Here is a 20,000-nt window from a genome sequence, read left to right as displayed (position 1 = left end):
GTTTTGGTTTTTTTTTCAGTTGGATCTGACTTTTTGTGACCCCATCTATGCTTTTTTTTTTTTTTTTGGAAAGATACTGAAGTTGTTTGTCATTTTCTTCTCCAACTCATTTTACAGACAAGGAAACTGAGTTCAACATATTTAAGTGACTTGTCCAGGGTGATAAAGCTAATAATTATCTGAACTCATAAAGAAAAGTCTTTTTGATTCCAGACCTGACTACCACTCTATTATGCCACTCAGCTGCTCATGGATACATAGTAGGTGAACAATAAATGTTTATTGACTGATTGATTAAATTACTGATGATAGGCCTTGGTCAATGAAGAGTAGGTATGGCTGTGGATGAAAAAGTAAAAGGTATTAACTCATTAATGAAATATAGTATGTGTGAGATAAATACTATCTATGATATTTTCCCTAGATTCTGGTCAGTTCAGGAAAAGTACACTTTTCTTATGTAATAAATTCACAAAGAACTAATCTGACACTGAATCCAAGGTTTTCATTCCTTTTGTGCCTCAGTTTGCCACTTGAACTTTGACAATGTTGAAATTCATTTTGAAGTTTTGTGGACTGTTGCCAGCTGAAGCCTGCCTCTGAATTATCTCATAGCCCAGCTGTGAAAAGTATACAGAAAGTTCTTCAGCCCTGTGCAGGAAAGGTCATATACAACTGCAAAAAGTAGCCTTGTTGACTGTATCCTTGGGAATAGATCCAGGAGTATTTGAATGAGTCCCGACTCAGTCATTTACAGAAGATGTTTTGCCCCTAAAAGGCAGTGGACTGCCTTTTCCTTCCCAACGAATCTGGTGGTGTAGCAGGACCAGAAAGCGATGATTCATTGCAGGGTCAGGGTGGTCAAGGAGGAGTGGGGGGCCTTGGCTTCCCCCTTTACTTGGAAAATCACTCTGAGGCAAGGTCTGTCACTTGCTTGGCCTATTTATATTCATCAATGTTGTTGGCTTCCTCCGCACAAAGCACTTGAGAGCTCCGTGAGATTGGCTCAGGACAATCAATGTCTTTCTGAAATCTATTTCCCTTTTCATCCTGGTGACTCAATCTTATTTTGGGTTTCTGATGGGTTATTTGGCTGTACAGCCAGAAGGCAAAGGACCTGGGCAAAAACAAATTTTAGTAATTATTAAAAATAGTAAAAAAGTTGACTCCTGTTTATGTCCCAATTATAAAGTCTTAGCTCATATCTAGAGCCCTCAAAGGCTTATAAAAAAAACCCAAAAAAACAACCTTTTCGTCCACAATCCTGTACTGTAGAAAAGACAAGTGTTATTTTTACCTTTTTTACTGATAAGGGAAATAGCTTGGCCTATTGCATAAAGAGCTTTGGAGTTGTAAGAAACAAAATATCTTATCAAGAACTCTTCTGACTCACTGATGGATGCAGGAAAGATTTATTTTACATTCTTGCAGGAATGAGTACCTAGGTGAGTAGACATGCTTTTCAAACAGCATTTTATTTCCAGTCCTGAAGCACAAGTCCTTCCCTAAATTCCCCATTAATTGGATGTTGCTGAAGTTACAAGATATGAATCTCCATCCCTCATTACATAGCCAATCCCTACTCCCAAGGAGCTTCTATTCTAGAAAGGGGAAGATAACAAAGGAGAGCTAAGAGCAAAGAAAAAAGGATTCTTTTCAAATTTTAGGCCACTATCCCTGATTACAAAAGTCAGTTCCTGTCCCCAAGGAGCTTATATTCTTTTTGGGGGGTGTTTCAATTTTCTAATTTGTTTCATTTCTCCAATTTAATTTTCAAAACTGCGGAAACCAAATGCCCATCCATTTCTTACAAAGTCAAACAGACTTGTGTTTAATTACTGTCTTTGACACATACCAAGTAAACTTCTCAGTGTCTTAAGTAATTCTCTAAAACTACAAATTATAGCCATCCAGAGGATCTGCATCTATGAAAGTTTTTTCTACAGTGGAAAGATTGATGAACTCTGATCACTAATGAAATCATTGGTCTGGATTAAAAAAAAAAAATCCAGACAAATAGATGAGGAACCTGAGGGTTAAGGTTCTGATGGTGGAAAGTCAAGTGAGAGACAGCATAATAAGTTGAAAAGAAATCTGGATTTAAAGACAGAAAATCTGGTCTCAGTCAGTTAACAAGTATGAACTAGCAACTATGTACTATAAGTATAGTGATAAGCTTTGGTGGTACACAAATAAAAATAAGACAGATCCCTGCCCTTAGGGAACTTATATTCTGAAAGTAGAGACAACCTACAAATCAATTAGCAAACACTTTTAAAACCAGGCATTCTGGTAAGTGCTAAGTATACAAAAGGAGGAAAAAGATAATCTTTGCTCTCAAGGAACTTGCAATGTCTTGGAAAAAATTACATAGGCATTTATATTTATATTAAAATTCTGTTTCCACAAGTCCCATAAAATATAAATGGAAGGTAAAGGCAGCTAGGTGGCCCAATGGATTGAATCTGTGTCTAAAGAAAGAAAGACTTTAGTTTAAAATTCAGCCTCAGACACTTACTAGCTGTGTAATGTTGGGTAAATCCCTTAATTTCTGCTTGCCTCGTTTCCTCAACAATTAAATGGGGATAATATCAGTATGTACTTCCCATATCAAATATCAAATGAGATATTTGAAAAGCACTTAGCACAGTACCTATAACATAGTAAATGCTATATAAGTACTATTATTATATTATTGTTATATTGTTATAGCCATCATGCAACATTTGTTGCATCTATAGCATCGCTTCACTCAACTAAAACCAATTAAACCAAAATCTATTTTTTCTCCCTCTATCCCCACTAAAACACAATTCCTTGTAATAAATATGCATAGTCAAGAAAAACAAATTCCTCAATGGCTGTTTGTATCTAGATAAGTAAAATAAGTACAGAGACACAAACACATACACATACACACATGTATTTCTTATTTTGTGTTCTAAAACCATGACCTCTTTCATATAGATATTTGTATTTTGCCATTTCCTTCTCTAGCTCATTTTATAGATGAGCAAACTGTGATTTTTTCAGGATCATACAGCTAGGAAGGTTCCGAGATCAGATTTGAATTCTAGAAGATAAGTATTTTTGGTTCCAGGCTCTATCTACTGCACCACCTAGTTGGTACATTTCTTATAGCACAATATTGTTTTATTACATTCAGATTCCATAACTTTTTCAGCTATTCCTCAATTTATGAGAATTTCCTTGGTTTCTAGTGTTTTGCCACAATAAAAAGAGCTGCTATAAAAATTTAAGGACCTTTTAATCTTCCTTTGACTTCCTAGCAGTCGCATAAGTGGGTGAAAAGGCCTGTGGTTTTTCATAACTTTTTTTGTGTAATTCCAGAATGATTATTCTCATCCACAGGTCTATCAAAAGTGTGACAATATAATTGCTTTCTTACAGCTCCTCTAACGTTTGTCATTTTCCTTTCCCCTCATTTTTGCCGCTCTGATGAGTTTGAGGTAGAATCTCAAAATTGATTTCCTTTGCATTTCTCTAATTAGTAACAATTGGAAGATGTGTTCATGATTATAAATAGCCTGGATTTTATCCTTTGAGAATAATCTATTAGATATCCTTAGATCATTTATCAATTGGGGAATAGCTTTTATTCTTATAAACTTGAATTATTTCTTACTATAAGTTGAAATGAGACCTTTAGGAGATAAAAGTTGCTGCCGTGATTTTTCCCCTCAGCTAATTGTTTTCCTTTTAATCTTAACCTTTATAGTGTTTGCTTATGTGAAGTTTTTAAATTTTATTTTATGTAATCAAAGTTACTGATTTTATAGTCTTTGTTTCCATCAGGATGCAGTTTAAAGAAAATGGAATTGGAGTTGGGAGGCCTTGAATTGAGTCCTGGCTCTGCCACTTAATAATAATGACATTGGGCAAATCACTTCATTTCTATGAGTCTCAGCTTCTAATTTGTAAAGTGGGGCTAATAATGACTCTAAATTATTGGATATAGCATATTATCACATTTAAATTTGTTGCATTTTTTAAGCATTCCAACTCCATGAAATTATAAGTTCCTGGAGGTCAGAGGCTATCTTTTACCTTTTTATTTGTCCCCAGCATTTAACATAGTACCTGAGACATAGTTAAGTGCTTAATAAATGTTTGTTGATTGATTGTGCTCTTTTGCATCCTTCGGCCATGAAATTTTCTCCTATCCACAGTTTTGAGGAGTAATTTTCTGCATATTTCTATAGTATTCCTTAATAATGCAATCTTTTATATTTAAGTTACCCACTTGGAGCTTATTTTTGTATAAATAGATTTTGCAAAGTTTTGATCTAAATGTAATTTCTTCCATACTATTGTTTCATTTTTCCATCAATTTTTGTCATATAGTGAGTTCTTATATCAGTAAATGTGGTCTTTGAGTTTATGAAATAATAGGGTATTAAATAAGTTTGCTTATGGATGGTGGGCACCTAATCTGTTCTGCTGATAGATCTATTTTTAACCAATACCACATTTTTCTAAAATAATTATTTCCTTTTAGTATAGGTTGAGATCAGAAACTTTTAAGCTTCCTTAATTCTTATTTCTTTTCATTATTTTTCTTCAGATTCTTGATGTTCCCCCCTGCCATATGAATTTTATTTTTTTCTAGTTCTTTAAAATAATCCTTTGTTTTTATAGTTTGAGTGATATGATGCTGAATACATAATTAAATTGGGGAGTATGATCATTTTTATCATATTGGCTCAACTTAATCCTGAACAATAATATTTTTCAAATTATTTGTCTTTATTGTAGCTTTTATATATATCTTGAAAGATTTTTGTTGGTTTTGTTATCAATATAATTAATTTTATGATTTTCTAATATTAATTAATTAGCTATTAGCATTAAACCAATCTTGTATTTCTAATATTAACATAATGAATAATATAATATAATAATAGTTATTCAGTTTTAAATGTAAGAAAAAAGAAAAGGAGCAAAGAAAAGATATGTTAGGAGAAAATGGGGAAAAAGATGGAGAAGCTTGTTAATGTGAACAAATCAGGTTGTATAAATAGAACTACTTTATTATACAAACTTGATTGAAGAATTGCTATTTAAACTTCATATTCATCTGTATTGATCAAAAGAGGACTGAACAAATATATATATATATATATGTATATACATATATATGTATATACATATATATACAGGAAGAGGAAAAAAGGATATATAAGACAGGTTTGATTCAGGAAGGGATTAGTCCTAAACAAACGAAAACCTAGCAAAAAGATAGTGAAGCACAAGGGAGGGAAGCACAAAAAACAGGAATAAACAGAAAGTGTGGAAGAGAAGAAAAAGTAGAAGAAAATAATATAGAGTGAAATAATTAATTGACTATCACTCTTGAATATGACTAGGATGAATTTACCTATACAATAGAATAAGCTGATAAAATAGGTTAAAAAGCTAAATTCAGCAATATGTTGTCTACAAGAAATATGCTCGAAACATAAATATTTATACAGTAGGTAGAGCAAAATCTACTATGCCCACCTGAACACACAAAAAAGTAGAAGTAGCAATTATGATTTCAGATAAGGCAACAATAACATAAGATTTAATTAAAAGTGATAAATATGAAAACTACATTTTGCTGAAAAGTGACAATGAATTTATTTCAATGCTTATCATATATGTAGCCAGTGGTATAATTTCTAGATACTTAAAGCAAAAAATAAAATTAATTATAAAAAGAAAAAGACAATACAACTATAAGACTGGAGAATCTCAATTTCCTTATATCAGCTTTAGGTTTGTATAAAAGAATAAATAAGAAAAAAAATTAGGACTTGAACAGAGATCGAGGAAAAATTAGATATGGTAAATTTCTGGCAATTATTGAATGGGAATAAAAAAGTGCATCCATATTCCTCAGGTGTGTATGACACTTTTGCAAAAACAAATCATCTTAGAAAATACAAATCTCATAAATGCAGAAATGCAGAAGTATTGTATGCAATGATTGAAATGAAATAAAATTATATTAAATAAAGAAAGGCTGAAAAATATAAAAATGAACTTGAAACTGAATAATTTAGTATTAAAGGACTGATGAGTCAAAGAACAAATTATGGAAATGAGAATTTCATTAAAGATAATAATAACAATAAAAGAATATCACACAATTTTGAACAGGCAGAAAACAACAGTCCTTGGGGGAAAATTTATATTTCTAAGCACATTTGATAACAAAAAAGAGAAAGAACAGATCAGTGAATTGGGACTGCCACTGAAAATATCAGAAAATTCACAAATTAAAAAAAAAATAAACACAAAAATAGAAATTCTTAACATCAAAGAAGAACATCAAAACTTAAAACAAAAATTCCATCAAGTTTTGTTATGTGCCAGGCACTAGGCTAAATATTGGTGATAAATAAAAAGACAACAAATGGTCCTGCCTTTCATGAAGGGTACATTCTGCCAGAGGAGATGGCTGTAAGTATTAGACATATCATTATTTGACAGGATTAGTTTAAATAGTTGTGGAAGGGAATTGGATTAGATAATAATCTAGTCAGGGGCCATTTTTCTTTTTGGAGGGGGGAACAGTTAATTTTTAAAAAAGGAGAAAAATATTAGTATCAAAAGTAAAAAAAGAGAATTTAAAATAAATAAAGCAATTAAGGCTATTATTAGAAATGATTTTGCCCAATGATATGCCAATAAAACTGGCAACTTAAAGGATTTCAGAGAATATTTACAAAAATATAAAATAACTAAATCAGCAAGTCAAAAACAATAAAGTTAAATGATACATTATCAAAAGAAGAATTTAAAGAATTCCAGGACCAGATGAATTCACAAATGAATGCTATTTAACATTTAAAAAACAACTAATTATGCTGTTACATAAATTATTTGCAAAAATAGCAAAAGAAGGCATCCTATCAGATTCCATCTGTGACACAGACATGGTTTTGATACATTATTCAAGAAGAGTCAAAGCAGAAAAGAAAACTAAATAACAAGATCCCTAATGAACATAGAAAAATGTAAAATAAAGTATTAACAAAAAGAGTCTATGCTTTTTTCTCTGTACTAAGCTGCTTGAATCATTGGGCAGTCAGAAATGCCATTTGGAAAGTACTCATGGGAGCACTGTTTCCAGTATTCCTTTTTCCCATGAGAGGTCATGTTCCTTGAAGCTGCCTTTTTCCTTAAGTGACTGTCTTTTCACATCTGTCTAGCCTCACTTTAGCTCTCTTGTCTCTGGCTGGATGCATTGTCTCATGTTGATCTACTCTGATTACATGGTCAATGTGGGAAAAGGAACAGGACATTTCTTTTCATCTCAAGAACTATTCCCTTTCAGATTTTCCCTTCATTTCTGGTTTTCTATGTGTCAGGCACTGTGCTAAGTGCTGGTGATACATAAAAATATAATAAATGGTCCTGACCTTAATGAAGGACATATTCTGTTGGAGGAGATATCATGTAAGTATTTAGAAAATCATTATTTGATAGGATTGATTTAAATAGTTGTAGAAGGGAATTGGATTAGATAATAATCTAGCCAGCCCTTTGTTTTTCCTCTATAGACTATTGAAAGACAAACTAAGACACAGAGAGGCATTACCAGCTTGAAAGAGATCACATAAAATTTCATTGCTCAAGCTGGTAATAGAGTACAGGTCCCCTGACCTTAGGTTCTTTTTTGTGTGATCTATTAACTGAAGTATGCTGCCTTTTACCACAAGCATGTGATTCACCAAATGGGATTCCATTATTCAGTAGAAACCAAACTCCCTGCAGCTGATACATATGGAGCATAAATTAAATTGTTTGGTCTTTGTCTGATGATTCCTAAATGGTTCTGTTGATAATGATGTGTATCCTTACAGAAAAAGGGTAAAACAGAAGAAATCAGTGGTGGAGAGCAAATAGAGCTTACTGGTTAATGAGGCATCTACTGCAGTAGGTTTAAAGTTCTTAAATTCTAGCTTCAATTGCGTAAAGAGTGGTGCTAAAGCTCTCCAGGACTCTCATGTTCATTTCCTACGTCCTTTGTCTCCGAAGATAGTGCAATCGAACCCATCATCGGGAGAGTAAATGCTTAAATTTAGTTGTTTTTCTAATAGCAGGTACAATTTTCATTCTCTCATGAGGTCTCATCTGTGGCCAATGACAATTGTTTGGCTTGGGGTGTGGATGCAGTTTATGGCCATGAAAAAAAGCAAATCACAAATTAGCTCAAACTTATGACTTTGCTGTTTACAAATGTTAGATTGGAAGGGATTTCTTTTTTGAAATATGTGATCTTACATATTTAAGGAATAGTAAGAAAGCCAAAGTCGCTAGACTGAAAGAATATGTGGCAGGCAATAAGGTGTAAGAAGACTGGAAAGGGATGTGTGTATGTGTGTGTGTGTGTGTGTGTGTGTGTGTGTGTGTGTGTGTACACGTGCATGTGTGTGCATGTGTTGAAGGGGATGGTAAGTTTGAAGGCTTTGAACATCAGAGGATTTTGTATTTGATCCTAGAAGGAATGGGGAGCCCCTTGAATTTATTGAATAAAGAAGTGACATGGTTCTGCATTTTAGGAAAATCACTTTGGCAGGCAATGGAGGCTGGATTGGTGTGAGAAGAGAAAAGCAGGTGGACCCATCAGCAAGCAATTGCAATTGTCCAAGCATGAGTTGATAAGACCCTGAACTAGCATGGTAGAAATATCAGAAGAAAAAAGGGGTTGTTTTTGGAAGATGTTATATAGGTGAAATTAATAGGCCTTGGTGTAATGTTCTGGTTAGCTTTCTGGAGGTCTTGGGACCAGCCTTTGTTTCAACAGAGTAATCACCACGAGAATAGCCAGAAATAAAGTCCAAATTCTTTATTATCTCCTTCATAGTCTGTCTTCTTCACTTGGGGCCTGGCTAACTTTCTGGAGGGCCTTCAGATAGGACTTGGTTTCAGTGGAGAAATGGAGAGCCACCAGGACCCTGATCAAAGATGGAATGTCTCCGTCCAGTCCTTGTTGGCTCTTATAAACTCTATTTTAATTACATCATCGTAGGTATCCATCTTGTAGAACTATATTAAGTACATATACTGAACTAGAGAACTATTAATCACCATGCTAAATTATATAACCATTGTCTTATCAATTCCACTGACTTAACACCTTCTTTCAAGCATACTTCTCCGGAGTTCTGCCCTTTACACTTTGGCAATAGGTTGGATGGGGGAAGTGATGAGAGATAATAAAAAGTCAAAGATGATCCCTGGTTTATAAGTCTGGGGAGAAAGATAATTCCTGTTATAGTAACTGGGATAGGATTTCGGGGGAAAGATACCAAATTCTACTTTGGAATGTAGAGTTTAATGTGTCTACTAGGCATCTATTTCAAGATTTCAGAAAGGCAATTGGAGTTATGAGATTGAAGCTTGCTCAGCTGAGAGACTAGGGCAGGATAATAGATATGAGAATTATCAACATAAAGATGTTTAATTAAATCCATGGGAGTTGAAGAGATCACCAATTGTAGTATAGTCAGTCCTCAACATTTGCACATTTAACTTTGTCATCAAGATTTCATGTGATTTTACTCGTAACCTTATTTTCACTTTCATGTTGGCAATTATGCACATTTGTGACTATATGCAGTAGAGAAAAAAAATGACCATACCATTCACAGTTTCCAGGGTTGAAGGGTGACTTGGCATAATTGACCAACTGGCTAGAGACATCAAAACTGCTTATCCCGTAATCGATCATAGCCTCAAGATTAAACTTCAACTTTCCTCTACTATGGTCTCATACTCCAAGACTCTTAAAGATTTCAAATAGCTCCTGAAACAGATGTCACTGACATTATTTCAAGCTGGTGTCTCCTTCATGATCTCCAATGCCATTCACTAGTCCTGAAGAACAAAGTAACAGAGGTGATGCTGAGACCTTACAAGTCTCAATGTCTTTGGACAGCAGCAAGTCCCAGGAACCTCTTCTGTGGTTTTCACAGAGCAGATAAGGTAGAGAAGTGTAGTATAGTATATAATGCAATGCTCTTGCCCTGCTAGCTGACACAAAGATTAGATTTTGGTTTAAAAATGTTTTAGTTTTAAGTATTTTATTTGCTGTACAGTATTTATGGTATTATAGATTTCACACATTAAGAGAAGTGAATATTATCTGAAATCAATATTTTTAAAAAAAATTGGGATGTTAACACAAAAGAAATTGTGGGAATTACTAGCAAGAAAAAATATTTTTCATACCACCACTTTTGTATACTGCATTTTTGGGGCAGTTGGATAGAGGTGATACAGAGGATAGATCCCCAAGCACAGAGTTAAGAAGACTCATTTCCTTAAATTCAAATCTGGCCCCAGGCATTAGCTGTATGACCATGAGCAAATTATTTAATCCTGCTGGCCTCAATTTCCTCATTTGTAAAACGAGTTGAAGAAGGAAATGGCAAATCACTCCAGTTTCTTTGCCAAGAAAACCCCAAATGGGATTAAAAGAGTTAGATATGACACAAATGACTGAACAACAACTGCATTTTATGGGTTATTTTGTGGTTGCTGTGTTGAGAAATTGATATTATCAAAATTAATGTTTTGTTATAAAGAATTGGAGACACAAAAATGTATTTTCAGTAATTTAGCAAAAGATTACAGTTTTTGTTAGTTATGGGAAGCTAACCCCTTATTTCTCATAGATTCAATGTATTAAGATTCACTTTTAAAAAACTTTCATGCCATTTTCTAGGAATGTCATTCCACAAAAGTTGAGGATTGATTATAGTATAGTGTTCAAAGAACAGAGGTCCTAGAAAAAAATTCTATGAGATTCATACATGGTTAGAGAGCATGACCTGAATAATATCCCAAAAGGAGACTGAGGAATAGTCCATTATATAGGAGAAAAATCAGGAAAGAAGAATGTCCTGAAAACCTGAAAAACATGAAGAAGAATGAAGACTGAAAAAAAGGTCATTGAATTTAGCAAAGAAGTCATTGATATTTTTCAAAAAAGCAGTTTCAGTGGAATAATGAAGTCAGAAACCAGATTACAGGGGGTTAATAAATTAGTGAGAAGAGAGAATTGCCTTCCATGAGTAAGACATGGTGGCCTCAGTGCAACAATCTTTGGTTAATCCCATAGAGAACTTCTATCAGTCATGTTCTCCTCTCCACATTAAAGCAGGGTGGTAATGTCTATTTGATGACAAAGAGTCAATGGAATCCCTTTTACTAATCCTCTCCTTTATTTGTTTATCCCAGTGTCCAAATCCATAACGACCTCACCAGTGGAGCTGAAGAAGGAGGGAGCATACTGGGGCACAGAACATGACCATCCTGATACATCAGCACAACATGGAAAACACATGTTGCCTGCATTAGGGAGAACCTTTTGGAAAACAGAGTCCCAAATTTTGTGATTTCTGTCTTTTTTATCTTTAGCTTGAAAATTTTGTTCTTGCTCTCAGCTTCTCACTCCAATCCTAGTCCCTTGTATTTGATATGTTTGAAAAAAATCTGGTTCTTGAACTGATTCAAATTCTGGTTTATACTGACACTTTTAAAAGCAGCTACTGTGTGCTAAGCATTGTATTGTTGCCCCAATTATCCTTCAGCAGTCCCATAATGGGAGAACAAACTCTATTGTTTTTTAGCTCTGTACCATCTATCTCCAGTCAGCTTCTTCACTGACTGCAGTCTAATTGATAAATAGCTTCTCTTCCAAGTTTTAGGCTTCCCCTCCCAAGATTAAGCCCAAATTATGTAGCAAATACGTTATATAGAAACCAAACAGATCTGCATGGTAGGACTTCCATTGTCTTTTATACCTCTCTCCCCTTTTAAACTAGCAGACTCCTCAAAAGAATCTACACTTGCTACATATACTTCTTTCCTAAACACTTATTTTCAGTCCCTTGTAATTCAACTTCCTTTCTCATCAGTAGACTAAAGTTATTAACTCCAAGTTTTCCAATTATCTCTAAACTATTAAACCCCAAGATCCGTTCTTATTCCTTATCCCATTTTCCTTCTTATTTCCCTTATTCCATTTACCTCCATGTATCAGTTGTTACCAGTGACCATGACCTCCCCATAAACACTGTCTGCTCCCTTTGCTTCTGTGATACTCCTCTTTTTTGAGCTTTGCTTACTTGTCTGACCATTTCTTCTCAGTGTCATTTACTTTTCTCATAATGCATCTAATGACCTTGTTAGCATGAGTTGCTTCAGTGCTATCCTAGGCTCTTTTATCTTATTCTTCTTCCCAAATTTCGTAAGAGATCTCATATCGTTTATGAATTCAATTATCATATCTAGGCAGATGACTCATGTCATTATATTCAACTTTTATTTTTTTCTCTTGAGCTATTATTCTGAGATCAATAAGTTCCTATTGGATACTTCCCATTGGATATCTCAAAGATATCTTAAGCTCATTGTGTCAAAAAACCAACTCTTTGTCTTCTTTCCTAAACACACTTGTTCTCCAAACTTCCCTATTTCTATTGAAGACACCATCCTAGTTATTAAGGTTTGTAACTTTGGTATTATCCTTTATCTCTATTTGAAATCATTTATCAGGTCTAAATGAAATGACCTTAAAAATATCTTGTATTTGTCCCCTTGTCTGTTCACATGGCTATAAACTTCGATGATTTTTTCTAACTATTCAACTAACCTACTCCCATAGCCTTCTAACTCATTTTCCTGCTCCCAGTATCTTCCTTCTCCAGTCCATCTTCCACATAATTATCAAAATAATTTCAAGATACAGGTTTACTTCTTCCCCATTTAAGAGTCTTCAGAGGCTCCACATTGCTGATGGAATAAAATAAAACATTTTTAGTTGCTCATTTAATGTCCTTTATTATCTGATTCTTTCCTAATTTTTTTAGTTTTATTTCACAGTTCTCTATTTTAGCCAAACTATTCTACTAACCTTTCTTTGAACTCAATATTCCATATCTTAGCCCTATAAATTCACACACAATATTACTGATACTGAAAATAATGCTCTCTTTTTTTTTCCTGTCTTTTAGAATTCTTGCTTTTCTTCAAGATTCTATTCATATACAATTTTCCTTGCAGCCTTCCGTGATTCCTCAGATTATTAATACTTTCTCCCTTCTTGATTTTCCTTGAACTGTGCTTGTATTTCATTCAGTATCTAGCTTGTATGGATTTATTTATTTGCATGTTATGTCCCATAAGAATGTAAACTTGTTGAGGGTAAGGACTACTTTTTGCCTTTTTAAAAAAAAAATCCCCAATGCTTAACACTGTGCTTAGTACATATGTAGTAAGTGCTTTAAATGCTTGTCAATTGATTTATCTGTGGACAAATATATGCTTTAGGAGAATATAATGATATTTATATGCTTTAGGAGAATATAAACTCATTAAAGGGAGAGAGAATTTTGTCTTGGTTTTCCTAATGTCAAATACAGTGTCTCATACATACATTAATTGAATAGCCATACTAATAAGATGAATGGATTATAAAATTAAACAATATGCCTAAAACTGCTTATCTCCAAACTATACTTAGTTCCCTAATTAGACAGTGAACCAGATCGAAATTATTGGGATACCATTGAGAGATGATATAGGGAAATGAAGTCTTTTGACAGATTGGGAGTCACCTTTCTGTAAAATAATCCAATAGTGCTTGCTAGTGCTTCTATCAATGTTTGGAGTTTATGTTTCTTCAGGATCTATTTGGCTCCCTGTGAATCCCCAGATTGCGTCATTCAGCTGCTTGTATTTCCACCTATTATTTGATGCTGCAGAAACAGACTGTTTTGAGTTTCAGTTTACGGGGTAGAGATGTGGAGGATGTCCAAGGGCCAAATGTTCAAGGGAGAAGAGTCTTGTTCTCATTTAGCAACTTGGGACTCGTTAGATGGGAAAAGTCTATATTAAAATGCAAAAATTCAGCAGTTTCAAGTATCTGAGAAGATGCAGATCCAGGTCCTGTCCCGATAAACCTCAAAGCATTTTTAGACATTGTGTTGGAAAAGTTTCTGCTTCCTGAAACATGACCCTGGAGGTCAGCTTCCAGACAGCTCTAATAGCATCGGTCCAGATGGGGCCCAGTGGCTTCACCATTCTGTGAGTAACCTAAAAAAAGGCTGCACTTCAAAGCCTTCAATTTCTTCCAGAGAAGATGCTCTGTCTTTCATTCGTGAGACATTTGTATTATGGCTCTGAACAGAACTAATCATGGGGCCTGGGAGCAGTTGAGGCTGAGTCGACTTCTGCCAGGACACCTCAAAAGTGTAACTGGATCCTTAGACATCTCCCCATCTTGCACAAGGACATGGTTTGCTCAATTGTTCCCTTTGCCTCCAGCATGTCCTTAGTCTCTGAATGCTTTCCTTGTAAAATGACCAGCACTAGGGATCCAAATAGTTACCCTGTTTATATCAGAGAGGTGATGGCCAGAAAATGAGGAGGCCTTTCCTGGATCCTAGTTTTGGTAGCTATGTTTTGGTCAATGGTAGTAATGGCTAAGAGGAAAAGAGATTGGAAGGAAGTAAATATAGAGAGACAAAGTTTGGCAGTCTGTTTTAAAATTGAATCCTGAATTAGGATTTTTAGGCTGAGCAGAATAATTTTGAGAATCCTCACAGTATCCACTATCAGGAATGAGAAAACTGAGGGATGGAACAACTTTTTTAGATTCTGAGTGGTAGATGGACCATGGCTTAGAGAAAAGATGAAATGATATAAGGCTATGCTTAAAGCTTAAAAACATGCTTGAGGTTTAGGAAAAGGCTTGCCTTGTAGCTACTCTTGAAATATGACATCTGGAAGCAAAACCTTAACTGCAAAAATTGGGGCAGCATTTAATAGTTGCACAAAAGTAAGAGAAGGAACCTTATTGTAAAGCTCCTCTGTGCCTTTTGTCTGGGAAGGCTGGAAGGAGAGGGGGGGTTCCCCATTCCCTAGCTCTACCTTCACACCAAAAGACTTGGGTCTGACTGTGCCCAAAATTCCCAATGATCTCAATTCAGTCTTCATGAAAGTCCATAGCAATCTCAGCCTTGGCTTCTTTGGTATTACCAGCTTTCTAAAACACTGGCAGGAATTCAAAACAAAGATTCCAGATGAAAAATGTCCTGGCTTATAGAGACTAGGATGAACTCTCCTGGATAAAAGAAGGACAATCACTGAAGTATTGATTAAGAAGGCCCAGTCATGTTTCACTATATAACTGGATTTTTTCTAGGATTGAACCAGGCAGGTGGACTCTAGCTTGGTTGAACCTAAGAAGTTCTAGAGCCATTTTGGACAAAGACAAACTTTCAGAATATACTCTGGAATTGACTTAGTATGCTCAGGACTCTCCCCATAAAAGGATGGGTGAATCTTCTTTTCCCTCTTTCAGTTCCCATGATTTTATTGATCCTCCTGGGACCAACAAGTTCCTGACTTTCAGAGTTAACCTGCAACCAAGTCAACAAAATGCAAATTAGTGCTGAAAAGTCTCTAGGATTCAAAATCTATTTATAATTAGTTCCATAACTGTGAGCAAATCATTCATCTCCTTGAATCTTAGTTTTTTTTTTTAATCTAATAGGAAGAGTTGAATTGTCTCATCTCTAAGATCTTTTCCAATTCTAATGTTGTATTACTTGTTATTTCTTAGAACTGATACTGAGGTTGAAGTTCAACGACATAGAGAATCAGAGATCTAAAGCTAGAAGAGATCTTAGAGGCTGTCTAGTCCAATATTCTCATTCTACAATTGAGGAAACTGAGGCTTGAAAAGATTATGTAATTTGCCCAAGTTCATGCAGGTAGTAAATGACAAAAATGAGATTCAAACTCAGTTCCAAATACAGTATTCTTTCTACTGCATCATGTTTGGCTAAGTGTCAAATGCTGAGTTCATTGAAAATATGCTTTGGAGTAGCTAGGCAATTATGGTACATAAATGTACTGGAAAAATTATGCCACAAGAAATGATGAATGGGATGAGTTCAGACAAGTTCAGACAAGATGAAAGGAGAGGGGAAAAGGGAAGAGAGAGTTCAAGGAGAGAAAGAGAAAAAAGGGGAGAGAGGAGAGAGAGGAAAGGGGAAAGTGATTTAGTCAGGGAGAAATGATGTGTGATAAGGATGTTTTCCAAGGTCTTAGTCTCCCACCATTGTTAAGAGACAAAGAGGGAAGTAGCTTCATGAGTTTGAGCAATAATAATTTTATCTTCCACTTAAACTATTTGATTTCTCCTATTTTCCTCAGTGGTTCTGGATAAGCTTTTCCTACTTTAAGACATAACCACGTTGGGGCAGCTAGATGGTGCAGTGGATAGAGCACCAGCCTGAAGTCAGGAGGACCTGAATTTAAATCTGGGTCTCAAACACTTAATACTTCCTAGCTGTGTGACCCTGGGAAAGTCACTTAACCCCAATTGCCTCAGGGGGAAAAAAAAGACATAACGAAGTTGTAAGATTTTCCCTGGTTTCAAAGTTCCTGAAGGAGAGAAATGGAATAGATCTGTGTGATCTAGATTAATTTGGGCCAGGAATTAAATCCTTAGAGATCTTTAACAACAATGAAAAATAGACAGTAACTTGGTTAAAGCAAATCTTATTTAAAGCTTGAAAATTTTAAAATAGACTAACATGTGTTATTAACACAGTAAACCCTAGAAATAGAAGACTTCTCAAGAGGTCTTTTGGTCCAGACTTCTGCCTCTAAAATAGGACTACTTTTGAAATAACCAAGGAAAAAATAGTGATTTAGGGGTTTTAGTTATCTCTAAGTACAGAGATCTTGAATGCTTATTTAGCAATTTATTCTTGTCTACTATCTTCCTTCTAGCATCTAGGACAGGCATCCTTCATACTGTCTCTGCTTTGGTTTTCCATTCACTATAAGGGTATCCTAGAATCTCAGGAATTGTGACAGTCCTCCTTAGTTAGAACTTTCCCTCTAAGCCTACTCCCAATTTATCCTATTTATATCTTGTTTGTACATAGTTCTTTGCAATTTATCTCCCCTATTACACTGTAAGCTATTTGAAAACAAGAACTTTTTTTGTTTTTATTTTGTTGTGTTTATAATCTTTTTTTTTTTTTTTTTTTTTTTTTTTGTATCCCTTGAACTTCCATGCCTGGAACATGGTAGGGATTTAGCAAATGCTAGTTGAAGTTGAAGCTGTCCCTCTGGAATTTCACAAACTTAAGAAATGTTTTATGAAATTTGTAACTGTATTCCTGACCTTGTGCTTAAAACTGAAAATTTAAACTCAAAAAATGAAATAATCAAGGAGCTTGTGTTCTAATGAAATTTTTGCAGAAAGGTGTTGCATCTGGCTTAAAAGCTAACCAGGTAATGCTCTGAGATCATCTTGTGGATCGATTTCAGAACACTGTGCTATGGTACTAGACTTAGAGCAAACTGGTTACGCTTTTCCTTTCAAACTCTAGATGTCCAATTTTCAGGATGTGTGACCAAGATGGTGGAAAGCCAATTCGGACTAAAGTATTAATTCATGTCCAATTCCCTTTTTGTTCAAATATGACTAACCTGGCATTTTTTTTTCCTGGCTATCATTTCTCTACTATTTCAATTAAAGTCCTACTCCAATACCTCAACATGGCATATGGAGGTAACCATGAGTTTTCATGAGGTTTCAAATAGGGACTCGAACAAATGACTATTGTCAGGACCATTTGAGCTAAAGTCAAAGAACTGTGTCACCAAAAGGTTAGCTGCCAGGTGGAAGATAGTTTTGCCAACAACTGCTCATGAAAATTGCCTATTGTGGCCTAAAAGAGTTGCTTTCAGTATAAGGGGGAGAATTCAACATCAGTGAAATCACAGATGTTTTAAAATAATGGAACAATACTTGTCAGAATCATATTCCATATACCTATTTCTTGCCCATAATAAATATTTAGCTCAGTTGGTTAGACCAGTAGTTAGGAAGTCAAAGTCATGGGATTGTTTCTTGCGTGAATGAATTTTGTTTTGTCTTTGGTTTTGTTATATATCACTCATAGAAACCCTAACCAGTTAAAAGATATGGAAAAACAAGGCATCTTGCCATAAAAGACTAGATGAAAGAAGGCGTTTGGTTCAATAAAAGCTCATCACAACTTGAGTAGGAAAATAATTCAAAATTCAAACTCTATTGATACAGAGTATGTATATATGCAGCAAAACCAAATTACCTAATGTCCAAACAAAGACCCAGTTCAAATTAGGTTCCTTTTTAGACTACATTTTATGATCATATTGAAACCAAGTCACTTTTCTCAACATCAGTTTCTAAGTTGGTAAGAGATCTGAATTGAGTTGTAGTCCCCTTATGTTATTATGGACTACAAAATAGGACTTTGACCTATGGAATCACCAACCTGTTATTTACAAATCATATTAGATCTCATTAATTCTCATGTTAATTCTATTTCATTATCTAAACTCAACAAAGCCCTCAATTCTGCATGCCAACTCTTTACCTTTGTGAACTCTCTATCATACTTTCTACCACTACTGTTCTAATACATTTTTCCACAAGCTATGTAAACCAATTTTTTCTAGTCTTATTCTCAGTGGAGTATCATACCATAGTTTTTTTATGAAAAAAATTGAGGCCATTTATCATGAACCCTCAGTTTAAACCAAATCAACAGAATTCCTCATATTCTCCTCCATTGATCCAATTTTGGAGGAAGTGGTCCTTCTCCTTGCCAAGCCCTCTACTTGTGCCTTCCTTCCCATCCACTATTTTTTTTTTTTTTGAGTAAATCCCTTCTTATTTCTCTCTTCTTTAAACATATTTTTAAATTTCTCCTAATCTGTATTGTCCTTCTCTAATGCCTACAAACACTCCCCAAATCATTCCTTTCCTTAAAAACTTCCAATTCAGTAGCCCTGGAGGCAGAAGGACCTGAGTTGAAATCTGACCTCAGATATTTACTACCTGTGTAAACCTGGGCAAGTCACTTAACCTTAATTATCTCCAAAAAACAAAACAAAACAAAACAAACTCTTCTGCCTTTCACAAACAAGCTTCTAGAGAAAAAAAAATCTGCCTAGACTTTTTGTCTGCAATGTCTCACTTTCTACTCACCTCCTCTTTTTACAATCTGCTTTCTGTCTCCATTATGCAACTGGAAATGCTTGAGGTCATCAACAATATCTTTATCAATAAATCTTATGGATTTTTCTCAATTCTCATCCTTGTTGAGTATGAACCATTCCATATTCTGGATACTGTCTTTTTCTTGGAATTTTGTAACACTGATTTAAAGCTAAAACTCTGGGGTATACATATCCATAGATGATCCTATGAAGAAGACTGAGAAGAATTGGTCAGACAAGAAGCAGAAGAAATCACTTGACTTCACCATCCCCTCAAACTCATTTCCCCAGGCTAGTTGACTTTTAATTCTTTGTTAAAGTATCGTTGTGCTTCCAGGATGGAGGATGCATTGTCCCAAGTTTTAGGGGTTTTGTGGAGCTGGTTTCAGAGATACTTCTGGGGATCTGTGAGTTTTCAATTCTTCCAAGGTATGCGATCTAAGGAGAGGTGTTTACTCCTCTCCTGCACTATGCTCTGGTTGATGAGTGACCACAAACACTCTCTGTAGGATGAGGTCCCTGTTCCAACTGTGGCCACAAGCTCTGATGTGCTACTGCTCCAACTTATCATGGAACTGCCAGTGAGAACTGTGCCCTAGATCGAATCATGAGCAAAGCAACAGAATCCTGTTTCAGGCTAGTAAAGAGTCCTCTATCATCTTCTAACAAGTTGCTCTACACCCTTATCATCTGTGGGCAGAAAGCTCTGGTAGCAGCTACTGCCTTTGCAGATTCACTGGCTCCCGAGGCTTGCTCCTGGTTTGCTGGGACTGGGGCTATCCTGGCACAGCTAGTGCTGGACTTCATCTGGAACAACAGTCCTTTCCTGACAAGCCTCTAAGTTATCTTGAGCTGGAAAATTATTTCACTCCATCTTTTTGTGGGTTCTGCTATCCTAGAATTTGTTT

At 35.2% G+C, this 20,000-nt stretch overlaps 1 long non-coding RNA gene across 1 annotated transcript; it reads right to left on the bottom strand.

The window, feature by feature from the left end:
* Window positions 1-260: 260 nt before the first annotated feature.
* Window positions 261-19,627, bottom strand: LOC127548446 (uncharacterized). The gene is made up of 2 exons (XR_007950390.1): window positions 19,082-19,627; window positions 261-1,117 (listed from the first exon to the last, which is right to left on the bottom strand). It is a non-coding gene; the product is annotated as an uncharacterized LOC127548446 (long non-coding RNA).
* Between the last annotated feature and the right edge of the window lie 373 nt (window positions 19,628-20,000).

Source organism: Antechinus flavipes, chromosome 2 (genome assembly GCF_016432865.1).
Source record: "Antechinus flavipes isolate AdamAnt ecotype Samford, QLD, Australia chromosome 2, AdamAnt_v2, whole genome shotgun sequence".
Taxonomy (NCBI): Eukaryota; Metazoa; Chordata; class Mammalia; order Dasyuromorphia; family Dasyuridae; genus Antechinus; species Antechinus flavipes.
The sequence above is the reverse complement of the archived record's forward strand: the minus strand, read 5'-3'. Positions and strand labels throughout refer to the sequence as shown.